This window comes from Aulonocara sp. 'chitande type north' Nkhata Bay, linkage group LG4 (assembly GCF_057382095.1).
Source record: "Aulonocara sp. 'chitande type north' Nkhata Bay isolate Kocher_YH1m ecotype deep benthic linkage group LG4, A_spYH_male_GT1.1, whole genome shotgun sequence".
Lineage (NCBI taxonomy): Eukaryota > Metazoa > Chordata > Actinopteri > Cichliformes > Cichlidae > Aulonocara > Aulonocara sp. 'chitande type north' Nkhata Bay.
This window is the reverse complement of record NC_141347.1, coordinates 23,031,268-23,039,955: the sequence shown is the minus strand read 5'-3', so window position 1 is coordinate 23,039,955 and position 8,688 is coordinate 23,031,268.

Here is an 8,688-nt window from a genome sequence, read left to right as displayed (position 1 = left end):
AAGAATAGAGTAAAATGAGGCAGATCTGCTGTGGCGACCCCTAAACAGAAGCAGCTGAAAGAAGACGATAGTTTCACATGTATCTTCCTTTTCAACAATTGCTCTTTATTTATCTATGTTGTTGCAATTCTCTTACAAAAGTCAGTAAGGTTTTAGAGTAAGTGTCCAAGTAGAACAGTTATAACAGTTTTGGCAAGTTTCTTTTAATATTTTTTATTCATTGGTCACAGAGCTGAGACATACTCCACAATAATGGTCTTGAATTAAAAGTTTTTAAGGACAAAGATTTACTTATTGTACGATGATGGTTCATATCAATGACCACATGAGAAATGTTGCAAAATAGAAGAAACTGTTAAACTACGACGAAAATGACATCATTCAGCTATTTGCAACATTTTTTTATTTGTTTTTAGTTCAATCTGCTCTAAATCTAAAGGTGTGCATGTGTTTGATATTGTAAACTGTTCAATAAAACAATAGTAAAGGTGCAAATTGTGAGAGGGTAACTTTTGTTGCCAACCTTCTTTTTGTGTTATTCTTCCAGAAAAGGTTAGTTTTACATGAAGAAATTTTTTTTAAATCAAGATATACCACAACTTCACTTCAGAAATAAGGGCCGAGAGATTTCAAAACAGAACTGATCCAGGCCTTTTAGTGTTTTGGGTGTGGACTGTTTTCCCTGCTTCGTTTGATTCTTGTGCTTGTTTTCATGTCTGAAGAGGAGGACAGAAGCAGAGGTTAATTATGTGTACGAGAAACAATTTGCTTAATGCAAATTTTCCTGTACCTCTGGGAAGTTTTGCATTAAGTAGATTTGTGTATGAGAACAAAATGTAAATGGAAAAGTGGCAGGATTTGATCTTTAGTTCAGTTTCATTTTCTTTTAATCAGAAACTGAAAGTCACTCAGTCTTGTTGTCATTTCATTAAGAACATGACACCTTTTTGCCCCCAGCAGATTTTCTTATCTATGGCGTTATTTTTGTGCCACTGTTCTGAGCGTAGTAAAAAAAAATTTGCAGGCACAAGTGTTGCATTTTGAGGAGAAATTTATTTTGAGCAAAGAAAAGCTAATTTTGAGTGAACAAAATTCACTGTTGCGTGCAAAAAAATTATTTCGGTGTTTGCTATTATCCACACACACACACAATAGCAGCCCCTTCTGCTCAGTTTTTGCATTTACGCTTGCTCGCAATGTGTTGCTCGTGTTCTCAACATTTCTGCCCGTGTGCATTCAACTCTTTCTGTACACCGTTATATTTGTGCCAGAAAACCAGCCAATCTCAAACTTGGATGCAAAAAAATCTGATTGGCTGTTTTGGTCTCCAATCAGCTCGAAATGACGAGATGCAATATCCCAGAATGCATTTCCTCCAAAACTCAAATGAGGCAGTGGCAGAGGAACGCATAGTGGCGGAGTTTGAAATATTACTCTTTCTGGATCACAAAATAAACTTTTAAGATATTTTCAGGCAAGAATGTTGCAGTGTAAACTTCAAATATCTACTCGATTTATCAAGACATTATATATTTGCAAAAGTGCTTTTTCAGACCATCTCTGAATCGAGGAGGGGGCCTCTTCCGCCATCTTACAATGCTGTGATTGCAGCCATTCCCCAACTCTAAATATTAAATTAAATAACTGTTAAAGCCACAGATAACTTTTGATGATTATACTGCTGTAATAAAATCTGTTTCTTGGGAATAATTTTTATAAGCCGTCTTGACAATTTAGCAATTATTAAAGCTCACTGGTGGTTTCATTGTTTATTTTGCTTCCTGTTGGAGTCACACATCTGGATTTCCCAGCACAATGTGATGTAGTTTTTATATTATTTTGTTTTCTTGCTTCCTAATCTGTACTGATTCTAAAAGAATGCGTGTAGTTGATATTGTATACTGTTTAATAAATCTTGAGTGAAAGCAAATATTTATTTTAGTCATAAGATGGAAACATATTTATTATAACCTAGATCTTTTTGCCCTAAAACCACCAAACAATTGCATTTCAGGACCAACATACAGTGGTGTTAGAACGTGTTTGCTCTCTTCCTAATTTCCTATTTTTGTGTTTGTCACACTTCAGTGTTTCAGATCAGCAAACAAATTAAAACATTAGAAAAAAATTATACAAGTAAACACAAAATGGACATACAAGAAAAAAAAAAAACATATCATGTAGGGGGCAAATACTTTTTCACATCACTGTAGTTTGAAACACTCCACAAAAATTGCAGGTTACATTATACAGATTGTAAGTTAACTAACATCTTAGCCAGACTGCAAGATTTACATCTTGTTCTAATGTCTGGTTTTACAATACAATAAAACTAAAGATATTTGTGTAAATCTTTTATTATTATTTTTAATCTTTATTATATTTTATTTTTGATGTTTTACATAGTATCAGATTAGCCTCTCGTTTGACACAAAAACTTTTCTTATTTCAGTTGGAGTCCTTTTGTGGTTAAACATGATGTGTTACTGCATGGATGAGTAGATGAGGGAGCTAAGAACATTTGGAGAAACGTGCAAGTTGGGAAAAACTAATCTTCTCTTGACTCTTATCTTGTAAACCTTTCGGACAGGAATGGCCTCTCACTTTAGAGTAAATAAGGGGTTTCGGTTGTTCGCTGGTTTAACAATTATTAAAAATAGTTCTTCTGTCATCTATAAGGGAAACTTGATAACTACATCATCAATAAAAATAAACTCCAGTTTATCTGTAGTCTAAAACATCTCCAAAGATTACACAACAATTGTTATTTCAAATTATTTTTAAACCTTTCCTTCAAAACTATGATAACTGAGCTGCTCTTTGCGCAATTTCATTACACAATATCACTCCCATTGTCAACAGAAATAACAACAAGGAGCAAAAAATTAAAGAACAGCAGGATCACAGTGACAATACTGAATGACAGAGAACATTAGATAGAGATTATAGTTGCAATATCAGGCAATCAGATTGCCTGTGTTCAGCAAGTTGTTCAAGCTTAATTTTTCTTCTGAGTAAATATGGTGTGTTCTGTTTGCATGGGGTTGTTTGCTTTGGGTGTGTGCAGTGGATGGAACAGGACATTGGCTTTAATGCGGTTAGGAAAATGGTCATGGCAGACGTCATGTTCCCAAATCCTTTATACTTTCTATTTCAGGGAAATAAAGGGTTATCCTTTAAAAAAAATTAAACCACTGTGTGGCCACAGAGTCTGGTACTGCAGTGCGCATGTGTACATGTGACCTCTTTCAGTGATGTAAGGGACAGGCTTGCAGTCTCAAAGTCAGTTCATCACAAAGGTGATCTTGTTTCATAAATGTTTGTTGTTTGTTTGTTTCATAAATGCTTGGTTTTATACCCCTGTGACCATGTAAACTCATACAATGTGACATGACCAAAAGATATACAGCTTCTTGGCTAAAAGCCAGAAATGTCAATCTGCTTGTCATGGTCCTGATTGTTACCCAGTGTTTTGTGTTTAAGTTCTACTTCCTGATTATTAGTTACTCATGGTTTTGTTCTCTTGATGTTATTTGTTGTTCTGCCTTCTAGTTTAAGTCAGTGTCTTCCTTGTGTTCCATGTGTCATATTCCTTCAGTCTGTCTCTCAGTGTCAAGTCCGTGTCTTTGTGGATTGTCTTTTGTTTCCAGCTTTATTTTGATAGTCCCAGTCCTACATGCAGTGAGTCTAGTTTTGCTTCCCCTTCTCTCATTAGTTCTAATTTCTCCCAGGTGTGTTTCCATCCTGTCTCCAGTTCCCTGATTATTTACCAGTGTGTATTTAAGCCCTGTGTTTGCTCTGTGTGGTGTTGTACCCTCTCTTTGTGCTGTGGTTCTCTCGTCATGTTTTAAGCCTGTGTTGCCTTGTGTTTAGTTTTCAGTGCCAGTTTAGCTTGGATTGCTGTGATTCCTAAAATCAGACCAAGAGTAAAGTTTATAAAGAGAATATTACAGGTAATTTAAAAAAAAAACAAACAAACAGCCAAATCCTGGAATATAAAGCCATTAAAATTTGCCTAATATAAACATGTTTCACACACATGAAGCTAGTGATGGGCAGATGAAGCCCCATGAAGCACTGAAGCTTTTCATCCAATTGGTTCACCCCAACGCGAAGCTTCATGAAGCTTCATTTGCTCTAGCAGGACACCTACTGGACGTAAAAATAATAGCTGGCATGAATTTGAAGAGTGTGGCATTTTGCACACAGCCTGTAAATGTCAACAACAAAAGGAGTGTGTAAAACATGTATATTGTAGTGATGGCAGTATACTGTGTATATTTATAGTGGCAGTATGGAAAATGATTATTTGGAAATGCTTGAAATGGAAATGATCATTTACTGTGAGGTGAGGTGTGGTTGGGGTGTGGACAGTAGTTGTGCTTTTGTAACGTTGAGGTATGGACAGCTACACACTGAGGCTTTGAGCCTCGGTCCTGCCTGTTCACATTTTATTCTGTAAAAACTAAATTTTCACTGCTTTTATGACCTTTTCAGTGGGGAGAACATAGCTGGGATTTAATGATTTAACAAATCTTTTGAATCCTTTGTCCTCCACAATGCTAAATAGCTGGGAGTCCTCAATCACCATGCTGACCAGGTCTTCATCTATTGGAGATTGTTCTCCTGAGGAAAGACAATAAAGATAAAGCACAAATATAAATATCACATACGTAACTTATAACAGTTGTATAATATTGTTATATCATTTAGTAACATTACAGCATGCTATTATTATCATGGCATTTGATGGCTCACCTGGTCTTGCTCCACAATCGGTGTCCCCCTTATTCTCATGCAAAGCTCTGTAGTGCCTAAGCATGGATGTTGTTGTTATATCCCAGCTCCCTGGCACATAGCAAACACTTCACCTTGTACAAGAGTACAGACAGCTTAACATAAGTTTTATTGCACCATCAGTATTATGAAAATACATCTTCTGTAGAAATTTACATACCTTGTTGGGAGGAATAAAATCAAAATGTTCCCACACAGGGGAGGACATCCACCTCTTCTTAGCTGGCTCCATTCTCTCCTGACTTTCTCTCCTCACTCTCATAAACCTCCAAACTGTCTCCAAACTCTCACTAACCGCAACTCTCCATCAAACACCCACATTTTGAATGAAGTCTGAGGGTTTATATCGCTGTCATATCTCGCGGCAAAGTTCGAACCACTTCATGAACCAGTCACGTGGTACAGCCGGGCAGCGAGGCTTCGGACGTCATCATTTTCAGCTCCTCCCATAAATGAAGCAAGCCTCGATACGCGCTTCGCGGAAACGCCCCCTCCATTACTCGACACAAGCTTCGAAGCCTCGATACAGAACGTCACATCACTACATGAAGCCATTCATAGATCACTCCTAAAAATTATTTTGCTTGGTTTGCTCCTCTGATGCTGTGACAAGGCCACTTCTCCAGAATTGCAAACCATTCAATGGAGAATTTGCTGGTGACTGGTGTTTACACCCTGGCACAGTGGTGTAACAAAGCTCTGTATCTGTGAGGTCACAGCGATGTGATGAAATGAAACAAACATCAAGATTAACAAATATGTTTGTTGAAAATGTAAGAGAGGCTGAAAAGAACACATCAAAGTACGGAGTAAAATAAGTATCCTTGCTTTCCAGACTTCCTTTGTTTGACATTGTGTTTCCTTGTGTGGATTTGTACCCGAATATTTGCACTCAGTTTTAGTTGGTGTGTGTGTCTTTGGTTAAATGCATGTAGGTACAACAACAGTCTTTACATGTTAAGGCCTGCATCAGCAATGAGCACATCTATATAGTCTTCATAGCTGCTGTTGATATCCCAGGATAGGGATACCATATCATTTGCACAGATAATAACTTGTTTGCACGCATAATAAATGGTGTTGGTGGTGGTTGTGCAAGAGGTCATTGGTTTTGAGGAAAATTAGGAGCGGGTATTCAACAGGGGCAGAGCATGGGGGTGGCTTACTGGGCTTAAGCCCGGGTTGTTTTGTCAGAAGCCCGGGGTCTTTTGGAGTGTAATTTTTTTCATAGTTAGATGTCTGGCTGACAACTGTATAAAACAAAAAGTACACACAATATTCGAAGCACATAGTGCACACTGTGGGAATTTACGACTGTGCGTGAATCCCCCCTGATATTGGTATGATCCGAGCTCAGGCACTAAGCGACTGAGCGAGAGGGCGGGGCAGCTGCTGCCAGCAGTGAGTGCGCTGTTGGAGAAACGGAGCCAGCCATACTAAGGAGAGCTTAAGTTTGACCAGGTACCAAAGCAAATCATTCGTACCGTACAAATAATGTAAATATGACGGTGCATCACGAAAGATTGATATCAAACTGATCACTTGACCCATATTACGTTACTTGGTCTTCAAGTGAATCAACAAATGGCGAAATGAAAAGCCGAACAACAACAATGCTGTTTCTTAGCTTACATGTGTGTTTATTTCATATTTTCAGTTGTTACCCTCCACGGCTAAATAAATCGGTTTCAGTAATGCACTGATATACAAGAATGGACATAAGGAGCTTCTTTCAAAGAAAAAACTCTGGTAGTATTTTATATATCGTTAGCTTCATAGCATAAGTGCCTAAGTCATTGTGTTGTTCAGTATATTTCTATGCAAAACAAGAGGAACTTCAATACACAGCAGTATATTCACAGTTTAAATCATCTATTTACATACACTTTATGGAAAACACAAGAACATTTTTTTACTGTACAACATCAATTTAGAGTAAACTTGTTTTGTTTTGGTTAAATAAATATTGAAATATCTTTTGAATTAGTTAAATGTCAGAATAAAGAGAGACAGAGCTTCTATTTTTTATCACTTTCATCAAATTTAGGAGTACATATACACTAAGTTTATTGTTAATTAATAAGAAAACTCCAGACGATTCCATTCTGAGCTGAAGAAGCTTCTGATAGGTTAGTAGAGTCCAGGTGAGTAAACTGGTGGCACACCTGTGGATGCATATAAGGCAAAACACAGAGCCTGTTTCTGTGACATGGGAAAATCAAGAGATGTCAACCACAACACCAGGAAAAGAACTGTGGAGCTCCATAAGTGTGGCTCAGTTTTGCATACAATTTGGTGCCATTTGCAATTAAGAAATACAGATAATTTCTCTCCTTACTCTTAAAGTTAACAAATATGTTTTTTATATTTATCAATCTAAAAAAATTAACATTTAGTCTGATTTGATGTTACAATTAAAAAAGTGTTTGTGTTTTGATCTGAAGAGTACATAAATATGTGGTTTCAACTGTATATTTGATGATTGTCAGCACAAAGAGGGAGAGAGAGGAACAGAGAGAGAGAGAGAGAGGAACAGAGAGAGAGGAACAGAGAGAGAGGAACAGAGAGAGAGAGAGGAACAGAGAGAGAGGAACAGAGAGAGAGAGAGGAACAGAGAGGGAGATGGAGAATGAGGACAGAACAGAGATGAACAAGAGCAGGTGAGACACACATGTTAGTCAAATGGTTGTTTACCAAAAGTATCACCGTATCATAGGTCCTCATGTATCTCGTACCTAGTGTTTCTTTTTAGGTTTGCTATTTTTCAAATTCTACATTTATTAAGCTTGAACATTTATTAGGCTTGTTTGCACAACAAGGCTAAATAATTATATAAACTTTTCTCAATCTAAATAGTGGACTTTGGTAGAATTAAAAAAATAAGTGTAGTGCAGGTCTATGATGATTTTTAGTGCTACTATCATCTAGTTCTGATTTTGGTTCTGTCTTGGTTAAATGGTAAATGGCCTGTATTTATATAGCGCTTTACTAGTCCCTAAGGACCCCAAAGCGCTTTACATATCCAGTCATCCACCCATTCACACACACATTCACACACTGGTGATGGCAAGCTACATTGTAGCCACAGCCACCCTGGGGCGCACTGACAGAGGCGAGGCTGCCGGACACTGGCGCCACCGGGCCCTCTGACCACCACCAGTTAAGTCCTTAGTCCTGATTTTGAACTGTTGTAGTCCTGTTTTAATTCTGATCAGTTTTGGGTCTGGTTGAAAAGGGGTTTACTCCTCGTGTCTTGATACAGCCCTGACCTTGTTCTGCCTTGCTGCTTAGTTAAAAAACTAGTTTAAGGTGTCCTGCATATGTGATATATATTTTCCCTATATGAAGTCATTCTTTTTTTGAACAAAATTCAAAACAGAGCCAATTAATCTTTCAGTCATTTCTCCCCCCCCCCCCCCAAAAAAAAAAAAAGAAAGAAAGAAATCCCACATGCATACTACCCTTCAGGGCTAAGCCCCGGGTGTTTCAAATGTCTGGCTCCGCCTCTGGTATTCAAGCTAGTGTGCAAATCACCTCTACCTGCTCCTGGATATCAACAGCAACTTTCTGCCTATGCAAATAAGAAACCAGTTTATTAAAAAAAAAAAAAAAAAAAAAAAAAAACTTCAGGGTCTGCAACTTGGCTTCACTCTCTGGTATCTGCATTACTTTCAACACCTTCAGTAACATATCTAACTCCACACATCTAAACTCAAGTTGCTAGAATGATTTTTTTTCTATTTCTTCTAATCAACATGAATCAACAGATTTATCTGAGTAATGACACAGTGTTTAAGATCTGCTGTTCTGTTGCGTAACACAAAATATGTCACCATGTGATCTGTGTCAGTGGTGGGAGGGGACTATTCATACAAAGTGCAAAATACACAG